Genomic DNA, 13,156 nt, shown 5'->3' on the forward strand with positions numbered 1-13,156 from the left:
CCCTGCCCACAGACCCCGACAACCAACGGTCAGGGTTGTCGAGAAGAGGCCCTTGTCCTCATCAACATGGGGACAAGCTGCTTTGGGGTGGGGGGGGCACAGGGTGCCCCCCTTCCCCAAAGCACCCACCCCCCCATGTTGAGGGCATGCGGACTGGTATGGTTCAGGAGGGGGGCACGCTCTCGTCCCCACCCCCTTTCCTGACCGGCCGGGCTGCATGCTCATATAAGGGTCTGGTATGGATTTTGGGGGGACCTCCATGCCGTTTTTTCGGTGTAGGGGGTTACCCTTAAAATCCATACCAGACCTAAAGGCCTGGTGTACAGTACCCTGTAGCCAAAAACCAAACATTCTCGCGGACAGGTGCTGTAGTTGCCGTTGCGTCGTAGTTGGTCCGTCGGACCAGCATACAGACGAGTGGACTTTCCGACAGGAAAGATTTAAAACATGTTTCATTTCTAGGTCTGCCAGACTTTGGGGAAGAAAAAGTCAGCTGGAGCTCACACATGATCGAATTGTCCGACGGATTCTGGTCCGCCGGAAAGTCTGATCGTGTGTGTACACGGCATTACTCTGATAAAAGCTTAAACATTTTTAAAAACGTGGCTATTTTGTGTTTATCAGTGTTTTTGAGTCATAAGCTTTTGTGGGAGTGTAGTTTTGCTAGAAAAAGTAAAAAAAAAATGCTGAAAAACACCACCGCAAAACTCATTCTACAGCTTTCTACATCTAACGCTAGTGGCGTTTTTATAATGTCCAGTGTGCATGAGGCCTTCAAGTTTTCTGAGTCAGCCAGGTGCCAATAGTTACAAAGTAGATGTGTGGTGGGTCTGAGAAATGTATTGGCTAGGTTTTCCAATCGTCATTAAAAGGGCTCACTGAAATACCCTGTGTTCTCTGCCTGGGAAAGACTGTCAAATTGTAATTGTAATGCCTCATACACATGATCAAACAATCCGGTGGAAAAGTCCGGCGTACTCAAGTCCGCCGGACAATCCGCCCGTGTGTAGGCTCCGGCGGACCTTTTTTACCCAAAAGTCCAGCGGACTAAGAAAGTAGTTTTGCACTCCAATCTGTCCGCCGGACTCACATTTCAGTACGGCCATGTGTGTGTCAGTCCGCCGTACTTTTGAAATGAACGGACTTTTCCAGCCCGGAGAAAAGTCTGCTCATTTTAAGCGCGGCTCCAGGTAGCCGGGGCCAGCGAAGGAGGCGTCGCTGGCTCCGTCATCTGGTATGGACTTAAAGGGGAATCCCTACGCCGAAAAAATCGGCGTGGGGGTCACCCCCTAGGTCCATATCAGACCCTTATCCGAGCACGCTACCCGGCCGGCCAGGAAAGGGGGTGAGGACGAGCGAGCGCCCCCCCTCCTGAGCCGTACCAGGCCACGTGCCCTCCCCAAAGCACCTTGCCCCCATGTTGACGAGGAAAAGGGCCTCTTCCCGACAACCCTGGCCGTTGGTTGTCGGGGTCTGCGGGCGGGGGGCTTATCGGAATCCGTGAGCCCCCGTTAATAAGGGGGCCTCCAGATCCCGGCCCCCCACCCTATGTGAATGAGTATGGGGTACAATGTACCCCTACCCATTCACCTGTGAAAAAAAGTAAAAAAAAAACACAGCACACAAGGGTTAAAATAGTTTATTGCACAGCTCCGGGGGTCTTCTTCTGTCTTCGGGGGTATTTTCGCCAGACTCATCCGCTATCTTCTGCTCTTTTGCTAGCTCTTTCACTAGCGGAGGAGCCTGGCTTTCTTCTTCGCCGCCGCCCTCTTCTTCCGACTTCGGGGGTCTTCTCTCCCTCTTCGGTTCTTCTTGCCGGGCCACCGCACCTTCTCCTAGCTCTTTTGCAAGCGATGGCCCGGTCTTCTGTCGTCGCTGCCACTGTCTTCTGTTCTTCTGTTCTTCTCTTCTGCAGATGTTGTGTAGAAGTTCTCAGTTTAACCATTTAAAGACTAAATCTTTTCTGACACTTGTTGCTTACAAGTAAAAATCCAGTATTTTCTGCTAGAAAATCACTCGGAAGCCCCAAAAATTATATATATTTTTTTAGCAGAGTCCCTAGGGAATAAAATAGCGGTTGTTGCAATATTTTATGTGACGCGGTATTTGCGCAGAGGTCTTTCAAACGCAAGTTAGCCCTTTTTTTTTCGGTCGTCCTCTAGAGAGCACTGACATTAGCAGCGTGACATACAGCAATGACACCTGCACCGTGATAGAGTGATCTGACACCAGCACTGTGATAGAGAGCACTGACATCAGCAGCGTGACATAAAGCACTAACACCAGCACCGTGATATACAGCACTGACACCAGCACCGTGATATACAGCACTGACACCTGCACCGTAAGCAGCCCCAGGAGGAAGTCAGCATAGCACAGGGATGGTGGGAGCCCCTCATAATGAGCATAGCACAGGGATTGTGGGAGCCCCTCATAATGAGCATAGCACAGGGATGGTGGGAGCCCCTCATAATAAGCAGCCCCAGGAGGAAGTCAGCATAGCACAGGGATAGTGGGAGCCCCTCATAATGAGCATAGCACAGGGATGGTGGGAGCCCCTCATAATGAGCATAGCACAGGGATGGTGGGAGCCCCTCATAATGAGCATAGCACAGGGATGGTGGGAGCCCCTCATAATATGCACAGCCGAGGTATAGCCTGAGGAGGAAGTCAGCACAGCACAGGGATGGTGGGAGCCCCTCATAATTAGCAGCCCCTGGAGGAAGTCAGCACAGCACAGGATGGTGAACTTTACAAACCTACAGGTCATATTTGCAGCCACAAAATAACTACTAGCTGTGCACACATAGTCCCACCACATGACCAATGACATAACACATGTATGAGGTGAATCTGGGTTCTACAACTACAAGCATTCTTTTTTTATATGTGAAAATCTGACAATTCAGGTCTCTTGATACAATGGAGGTCAGGGTAGGCAAAGAAGAGGGTGCAGGAGATGATCACCAGCACCAGCACCGTGATATAGAGCACTGACACCTGCACCGTGATAGAGTGATTTGACACCAGCACCGTGATAGAGAGCACTGACATCAGCAGCGTGACATAAAGCACTGACACCATCACTGTGATATACAGCACTGACACCTGCACAGTAAGCAGCCCCAGGAGGAAGTCAGCACAGCACAGGGATGGTGGGAGCCCCTCATAATATGCACAGCAGATGTACAGCCCCAGGAGGAAGTCAGTACAGGGATGGTGGGAGCCCCTCATAATAAGCAGCCCCAGGAGGAAGTCAGCACAGCACAGGGATGGTGGGAGTCCCTCATAATGAGCATAGCACAGGGATGGTGTGAGCCCCTCATAATGAGCATAGCACAGGGATGGTGGGAGCCCCTCATAATATGCACAGCAGAGGTACAGCCCCAGGAGGAAGTCAGAACAGCACAGGGATGGTGGGAGCCCCTCATAATAAGCAGCCCCAGGAGGATGACAGCACAGCACAGGGATGGTGGGAGCCCCTCATAAGCAGCCCCAGGAGGAAGTCAGCACAGCACAGGGATGGTGGGAGCCCCTCATAATAAGCATCCCCAGGAGAAATATGACACTGCTCAACCTCTTCAAACAGGAGGGTACGGCATATAGTACGGAGTGCTTTTTTTGTACAAGGAAGTGAGCCAAATGAAGAAAGAAGGTCTGTGTGCTCGATTAAAAAAATAGTTTATAGACATATACATGGTCTACTGGTCACATGTGTTGAATTCCTCAGAGATCCATGCCTCATTCATTTTTAGAAATGTGAGGTAGTTAACACTGTCATGAGCTAGGCGAGTACGCTTATCGGTCCCGATCCCCCCTGCTGCGCTGAACGTCCTTTCGGACAGGACACTGGACGAGGGGCAAGCCAACAGTTCCATTGCAAATTGGGCAAGCTCTGGCCAGAGGTCAAGCCTGCCCACCCAGTAGTCCAGGGGTTCATCACTCCTCAGAGCGTCCACATCGGCCGTTAACCCGATGTAGTCGGACACCTGACGGTCTAGGCGTTCCCTGATGCTGGATCCGGATGACACCTGTCGATGGGTTGGCTGAAAGAATGACCTCATATCAGAAGTCACCAACACATCTTCAAACCAGCCTCTTCTTGAAGGCGCTGTTGGATTGGTACCCGCAGCTCCTCTGGGAGTGGGAATTGCTCCTCTGCCAGCACACGCAAAAGCAGAATGCAGCATTTCTCGAAGCAAGGCCTGGAAGTGCTCCATTCTGCCAGTCCTCTGTGACGGCAGTAACATTTCCGCCATTTTGTGTTTGCACCGGGGGTCTAAGTATGTTGCCACCCAGTACTCGTCCTTGACCCTTACGCTTTTTATATGGGGGTCCCTGTTAAAACACTGGAGCATGAAGGCCCCCCCCATGTGGGGTCTGGATGAGGCGGCGGTTAAGCGTATTGGGAGGTGGGAATCCAGGAGGTTTCGGTCGTACGTTCGCCCTCATTTGTTGGTTGCGTAGAGTGTTGGGTGGGGGATATGTGAATGCTTATTGTTGCTTGTTGCTTTTCTTTGTGTTTTTGGTTTGTGTTTATATTGATGTTGGGGGTATGTTTTTATTTTTCTTTCTTCTCTTCCTTTTCTTCCAGGTGGCCGGCCGGGCAGGGTGTGGATAGTGGGCCACTCATATGTTTGTTGGGGGGCTAGACGGGGAGATGCCCGCCCGGATGGGCGCCAGCTTGGGTTTTCTAGGCAAGAGGCCTTGATACGCTGGCTGGGGTTGCCGGGCATGCTGTGGGGCAGGGCGGTGTCGGAAGTCCACCGTTTTGCTCGCTGGGACGGGCCTCCGGATGTGCTGGTGCTGCACGTCGTGGGCAATGACCTGGGGGTCAAGACCATGCTGGACCTCGTCAAGGAGATCAAGTTTGATTTTTGGCAGTTGCGCCTTGCTTTTCCACACATGGTTATGGTGTGGTCTGACATGGTGGCCAGGACGGCATGGCGGTTCGCACGGTCGATCGACCGGCTGAACAGGGCCCGAAAAAAGGTTAATAGGGAAGTTAGTGTTTTTTTCGTCAGGAATGGGGGTTTGGCCATCCGGCATCTTGAACTGGAAGTGGACACCTGGCGATGCCTGAAGAGGGATGGGGTTCACCTGAACGATGTGGGTACCGATATTTGGTCCCTGGGGATCCAAGACGGGATCCAGCGAGCTGTGAGGGTGTGGCAGGGCATGCAAGGGTAAGGTGTTCCCCTTGCTTGCTGTGGCATGTGGTTGGTCTGTGCAGATGAAGGATTTTACCCCAGGGATGGAAGAGTTCAGGGCCTATCGGTGTTATAGTACCCGTCGGTTGGTGATATAGCTAACAGTTTTAGCTACAGTGGGTGATTAGGTGCACTGTGGGCAGTGTTTGGCCTCTGAGCCAGTTCGTCAGCTGGAGGTCCGTTATAGTTTGGGTACCGCAGTGCCGTTAATGGTTTATGGTGATTGGTGGGTTATCCGAGCACAGACCAACGGGGAGGAGTTGCAATGTAGGAAGTGCCTTAATATCTGATTTAGTTGCGTTCATTTATGTTATTTATGTTATTTATGTTATTTATGTTAATTGTTTTAATATTTTTGATAATAAAATAATTGGCTGCTACGGCCATGTTTTACTCCAGATGGGTGTGGTCTCAATTTCTGGGGTAATAGAGGGGGAGGGGCGTAGTAGTTTTTTAAGAAGAAAAATGTTGGGTCAGTAAGTCACATCAGTTATACAATAGTCAGGAACCTGCCTACAGCATCTGCCATAAGACCTCTCCCTGGTTGTCCTGGTCTGTGCTGGATCCAGCCTAAGCCATCAACCTTCCAACCATCCAGATAGATACTTTCACTGACTCTACAAGAGATAATGACATCTTCTCCCGGAAACACAGATATAGAACCTGGAGACTGAGTCACCGTGATCTTTGCAGGTGATCCTAAATCAAAAAAAACATTTGTTCTTATATACATTCTTACAGAAGGTAAATACCTAAGGTGTGAGTATAAAGGTATCTACATGTGCTTCCAAAACTATACAGTATTACCATACCGTCAATGTAAAGGGACAACAGAAAGAGCAGATATGTCAGAGGAAGCATCTTGTATCGGGACGGTCGACTGTTTCACCCACCACACAGATAAATGGCTTTTAAGGCAAATTATTTATATCATAAGAAGGAAATAACCTCAGAGATGTTCTATGCAAATCAGGAAAGATGCAGATGGCCCAGATGGGGAAGTACTTAAATCACGCAAATTTTATATTTTTCTGAGTTGTATGGAGAAAATGAGATTAAAGCTTTCTGCAGATAGGATCTTTTACTTACTTTTACCTATGCATAAACCTATAATAAGGCTTACCTATAGATATTTAGTTTACATGCAGCCGGTGACATCACTGGCGCATGCGCTTTGAAGGAACAGCCTTCTGGTGCCTTTCCTATCAAGCCCTGTGCCGTGAACGACAGCACCCGCGTGCATGTGCGGGAGCGACGTCATCACGACTCTGGTCAGTCACAGAGCCAGAACCTGTGAATCTGGATGCAAGATAGGTGAAGATGGAAGAGCTGACATAGCGGTGCTAGAACAGCTTTGTTTTAAGGTAAGTTTTATATAAGTTGCTAGCATGCGATGCATACTAGCACATTATGACATTACCTTGCACAACCGCTTTAATAGAGCAAACTGATTTTCTTGGTCCCTAAAATTTCATACCCCTGTATATCACTGAGTATTATGAACACTTCGAAATCTAATTCTTGGTATTAGGCTTTTTTTGCATAGGTACAATGGTCCAGCTTGGCCCAATGTAAGTATGCATATTCCATACCTGCCCAATCCCTGTGGAAGCAAAATATTACTGCAGTAACCGTCCATCACCATACCTCCCAACGTTTTGAGATGGGAATGAGGGACACCTATTAGCAAATGTATGTAGGCATGGGTCACACACCCTGCCACACCCTTTTAAAGGAGAATTATAGAAAAAAAAAGTTTAGGTAAACCCACAAGTGTTTTTTTTTACCACTACTATTCCTTTATATTGCCTTTTCAAATGTACAAATGCAGCAATTTAGAAATTGGATGAAAGGTTTAGCACTGGAAAACACTTTTTGAAAGCTAAAAAGTGCATTTTATATACAGCTATATAGATCAGACCAAAGTGAGGGACAAATGAGGAGGAAAGAGGGACAGAGGGACATTGTTCCAAATCAGAGACAGTGCCTCGTAATAAGGGACAGTTGGGAGATATGCCATCACTATTAAAGTGATCCTATGTGTTTTCTGGTACCAGTATCGTGTGGATGCCTTGCTGCATAATAACCACAGGAGGTTGCTTGATTGGCTTGCTTGACATGTGATCTCAATCAATGCAAACCATTCTCTGACTCGATGAGGTGTAGAAGGGGAGAGGTGACATCACAATGTCCACCTCATCCAATCATAGAATGTTTTTTGAGAAAAACACAAAGTCTAAATGGAGCCAAGCGGGCAACTCCATGTGGTTACTATGCAGCAGGCACCTACAGGGGGTTAACATTTTTTTCTGGTGTGCCGACTCGTGTTCTGCAGCTATCTGAGTCAAACTGTGCTGTTTTCCCATTCTTTGCTCAAAGTCTTCCACCTCATGCACAATGCACATTTTTACAGCTGCTGTTTTTGGCTTCAGATGTTTTTTTCTACAGCCAGTAAACTGCCCAACATAGTAAACTAAAGGCAGACTAATGCGCAAAACCAAAATGAACAGTTGAAGCAAATCCACGCAGACCAACAGAAGCTGCCAAACATAAAAAAAAGTGTTCCCACACAAAAAGCAATCAAATAAAAATAAATATGTGGTGCTAACTGCAGTAAGGAAAAGTGAGTGGTCAAGCTGAATAAAATAAATAAACAAGAAAATCAGCAGTGTAACATCACCAGACTGACTCAATCCATATGATACAAGAAAGCAATAATAATCAAACATAAGCAATATAGCTCTAAAAATGCATAGGAGTGGATAGCAATCACAAAGCAAAACAATTAACCAAAAATTGCATAAAGTGAAGAAAAAAAATTGCATAAAATTGCATATAATGCCAAAGTCTTTACATAAAGTGCAAGGAGTGGATAGCAATCACATAAAATGCATGGGAGTGGATAGCAATCACAAAACAGAACTATTAACCAAAATATTGCATACGTGAAAAAAGTTGCATTAAAATCGCATAAAAACTTCACATAAAGTGCAAGAAGGATCCAAGAAGGATCAAATAGGAATAGGAAGGTCTAAAGTGCATAAAGGTGCAAACAAAACCATAAATAACATTAAAAAAAACACATAAAATGCCCAAAAAAATCGCTAAAGTGCAAGATGATGTCACAGTCCCAGCATGCCCCATGACATCACCCCGGTGACCCCCCTTATGCCTATATAAGTCGCCCCACTCCGTGTCCACGGCATTACATCGGGAGAAGGCATCACGTCAACATCGGAAGAACAGAAGAAGGAAGAAGAAGACGTCAACGATGAAGGAGAAAGGCGGGCTCCTCCGCTAGCAAAAGAGCAGAAGATAGCGGGGGAGCCCAGTGAGAAGAACCGGAAAGCGCAGAGAAATCGGAAGAAGACCCCCTGGAGCTGCCTAATAAACTACTGTACTGTGTAGTGCATTTTTTTATTGACACTTTTTCCCCCAGGTAAAACGGTAGGGGTATGATGTACCCCATACTCATTCACATAGGGTGGGGGGGGCGGATCTGGGGGCCCCCCTTATTAAACGGGGCTCCCGCATTCTGATAATCCCCCTGCCCACAGACCCCGACAACCAACGGTCAGGGTTGTCGAGAAGAGGCCCTTGTCCTCATCAACATGGGGACAAGCTGCTTTGGGGTGGGGGGGGCACAGGGTGCCCCCCTTCCCCAAAGCACCCACCCCCCCATGTTGAGGGCATGCGGACTGGTATGGTTCAGGAGGGGGGCACGCTCTCGTCCCCACCCCCTTTCCTGACCGGCCGGGCTGCATGCTCATATAAGGGTCTGGTATGGATTTTGGGGGGACCTCCATGCCGTTTTTTCGGTGTAGGGGGTTACCCTTAAAATCCATACCAGACCTAAAGGCCTGGTGTACAGTACCCTGTAGCCAAAAACCAAACATTCTCGCGGACAGGTGCTGTAGTTGCCGTTGCGTCGTAGTTGGTCCGTCGGACCAGCATACAGACGAGTGGACTTTCCGACAGGAAAGATTTAAAACATGTTTCATTTCTAGGTCTGCCAGACTTTGGGGAAGAAAAAGTCAGCTGGAGCTCACACATGATCGAATTGTCCGACGGATTCTGGTCCGCCGGAAAGTCTGATCGTGTGTGTACACGGCATTACTCTGATAAAAGCTTAAACATTTTTAAAAACGTGGCTATTTTGTGTTTATCAGTGTTTTTGAGTCATAAGCTTTTGTGGGAGTGTAGTTTTGCTAGAAAAAGTAAAAAAAAAATGCTGAAAAACACCACCGCAAAACTCATTCTACAGCTTTCTACATCTAACGCTAGTGGCGTTTTTATAATGTCCAGTGTGCATGAGGCCTTCAAGTTTTCTGAGTCAGCCAGGTGCCAATAGTTACAAAGTAGATGTGTGGTGGGTCTGAGAAATGTATTGGCTAGGTTTTCCAATCGTCATTAAAAGGGCTCACTGAAATACCCTGTGTTCTCTGCCTGGGAAAGACTGTCAAATTGTAATTGTAATGCCTCATACACATGATCAAACAATCCGGTGGAAAAGTCCGGCGTACTCAAGTCCGCCGGACAATCCGCCCGTGTGTAGGCTCCGGCGGACCTTTTTTACCCAAAAGTCCAGCGGACTAAGAAAGTAGTTTTGCACTCCAATCTGTCCGCCGGACTTACATTTCAGTACGGCCATGTGTGTGTCAGTCCGCCGTACTTTTGAAATGAACGGACTTTTCCAGCCCGGAGAAAAGTCTGCTCATTTTAAGCGCGGCTCCAGGTAGCCGGGGCCAGCGAAGGAGGCGTCGCTGGCTCCGTCATCTGGTGTGGACTTAAAGGGGAATCCCTACGCCGAAAAAATCGGCGTGGGGGTCACCCCCTAGGTCCATATCAGACCCTTATCCGAGCACGCTACCCGGCCGGCCAGGAAAGGGGGTGAGGACGAGCGAGCGCCCCCCCTCCTGAGCCGTACCAGGCCACGTGCCCTCCCCAAAGCACCTTGCCCCCATGTTGACGAGGAAAAGGGCCTCTTCCCGACAACCCTGGCCGTTGGTTGTCGGGGTCTGCGGGCGGGGGGCTTATCGGAATCCGTGAGCCCCCGTTAATAAGGGGGCCTCCAGATCCCGGCCCCCCACCCTATGTGAATGAGTATGGGGTACAATGTACCCCTACCCATTCACCTGTGAAAAAAAGTAAAAAAAAAACACAGCACACAAGGGTTAAAATAGTTTATTGCACAGCTCCGGGGGTCTTCTTCTGTCTTCGGGGGTATTTTCGCCGGACTCATCCGCTATCTTCTGCTCTTTTGCTAGCTCTTTCACTAGCGGAGGAGCCTGGCTTTCTTCTTCGCCGCCGCCCTCTTCTTCCGACTTCGGGGGTCTTCTCTCCCTCTTCGGTTCTTCTTGCCGGGCCACCGCACCTTCTTCTAGCTCTTTTGCAAGCGATGGCCCGGTCTTCTGTCGTCGCTGCCACTGTCTTCTGTTCTTCTGTTCTTCTCTTCTGCAGATGTTGCCACGTCGCTGTCTCCGGTCACAATGGCAGGGACGTGGCGTGCGGCGACTTATTTAGGGACATCACCGGATGATGTCCCCGCCCATTATGATGTCACAGTCCCAGCATCCTAAGGGTTGTCGGGAAGAGGCCCTTGTCCTCATCAACATGGGGACAAGGTGCTTTGGGGTGGGGGGGGGCCGTCCTTCACCCAAGGCACCCCCACGGGCATGCGGCCTGGTACGGCTTAGGAGGGGGGGCGCTCGCTCGTCCCCACCCCCTGCCAAGAAAAGATCAAAGTGATACAATGTTTCTTCTTCAATGGGCTGAACTCCCTGTGTAGAAGTTCTCAGTTTAACCATTTAAAGACTAAATCTTTTCTGACACTTGTTGCTTACAAGTAAAAATCCAGTATTTTCTGCTAGAAAATCACTCGGAAGCCCCAAAAATTATATATATTTTTTTAGCAGAGTCCCTAGGGAATAAAATAGCGGTTGTTGCAATATTTTATGTGACGCGGTATTTGCGCAGAGGTCTTTCAAACGCAAGTTAGCCCTTTTTTTTTCGGTCGTCCTCTAGAGAGCACTGACATTAGCAGCGTGACATACAGCAATGACACCTGCACCGTGATAGAGTGATCTGACACCAGCACTGTGATAGAGAGCACTGACATCAGCAGCGTGACATAAAGCACTAACACCAGCACCGTGATATACAGCACTGACACCAGCACCGTGATATACAGCACTGACACCTGCACCGTAAGCAGCCCCAGGAGGAAGTCAGCATAGCACAGGGATGGTGGGAGCCCCTCATAATGAGCATAGCACAGGGATTGTGGGAGCCCCTCATAATGAGCATAGCACAGGGATGGTGGGAGCCCCTCATAATAAGCAGCCCCAGGAGGAAGTCAGCATAGCACAGGGATAGTGGGAGCCCCTCATAATGAGCATAGCACAGGGATGGTGGGAGCCCCTCATAATGAGCATAGCACAGGGATGGTGGGAGCCCCTCATAATGAGCATAGCACAGGGATGGTGGGAGCCCCTCATAATATGCACAGCCGAGGTATAGCCTGAGGAGGAAGTCAGCACAGCACAGGGATGGTGGGAGCCCCTCATAATTAGCAGCCCCTGGAGGAAGTCAGCACAGCACAGGATGGTGAACTTTACAAACCTACAGGTCATATTTGCAGCCACAAAATAACTACTAGCTGTGCACACATAGTCCCACCACATGACCAATGACATAACACATGTATGAGGTGAATCTGGGTTCTACAACTACAAGCATTCTTTTTTTATATGTGAAAATCTGACAATTCAGGTCTCTTGATACAATGGAGGTCAGGGTAGGCAAAGAAGAGGGTGCAGGAGATGATCACCAGCACCAGCACCGTGATATAGAGCACTGACACCTGCACCGTGATAGAGTGATTTGACACCAGCACCGTGATAGAGAGCACTGACATCAGCAGCGTGACATAAAGCACTGACACCATCACTGTGATATACAGCACTGACACCTGCACAGTAAGCAGCCCCAGGAGGAAGTCAGCACAGCACAGGGATGGTGGGAGCCCCTCATAATATGCACAGCAGATGTACAGCCCCAGGAGGAAGTCAGTACAGGGATGGTGGGAGCCCCTCATAATAAGCAGCCCCAGGAGGAAGTCAGCACAGCACAGGGATGGTGGGAGTCCCTCATAATGAGCATAGCACAGGGATGGTGTGAGCCCCTCATAATGAGCATAGCACAGGGATGGTGGGAGCCCCTCATAATATGCACAGCAGAGGTACAGCCCCAGGAGGAAGTCAGAACAGCACAGGGATGGTGGGAGCCCCTCATAATAAGCAGCCCCAGGAGGATGACAGCACAGCACAGGGATGGTGGGAGCCCCTCATAAGCAGCCCCAGGAGGAAGTCAGCACAGCACAGGGATGGTGGGAGCCCCTCATAATAAGCATCCCCAGGAGAAATATGACACTGCTCAACCTCTTCAAACAGGAGGGTACGGCATATAGTACGGAGTGCTTTTTTTGTACAAGGAAGTGAGCCAAATGAAGAAAGAAGGTCTGTGTGCTCGATTAAAAAAATAGTTTATAGACATATACATGGTCTACTGGTCACATGTGTTGAATTCCTCAGAGATCCATGCCTCATTCATTTTTAGAAATGTGAGGTAGTTAACACTGTCATGAGCTAGGCGAGTACGCTTATCGGTCCCGATCCCCCCTGCTGCGCTGAACGTCCTTTCGGACAGGACACTGGACGAGGGGCAAGCCAACAGTTCCATTGCAAATTGGGCAAGCTCTGGCCAGAGGTCAAGCCTGCCCACCCAGTAGTCCAGGGGTTCATCACTCCTCAGAGCGTCCACATCGGCCGTTAACCCGATGTAGTCGGACACCTGACGGTCTAGGCGTTCCCTGATGCTGGATCCGGATGACACCTGTCGATGGGTTGGCTGAAAGAATGACCTCATATCAGAAGTCACCAACACAT

This window comes from Lithobates pipiens, unplaced genomic scaffold (assembly GCF_037356315.1).
Source record: "Lithobates pipiens isolate NorthernLeopardFrog02 unplaced genomic scaffold, aLitPip1_a1.2 Scaffold_13, whole genome shotgun sequence".
In the NCBI taxonomy this organism is placed as follows: Eukaryota; Metazoa; Chordata; class Amphibia; order Anura; family Ranidae; genus Lithobates; species Lithobates pipiens.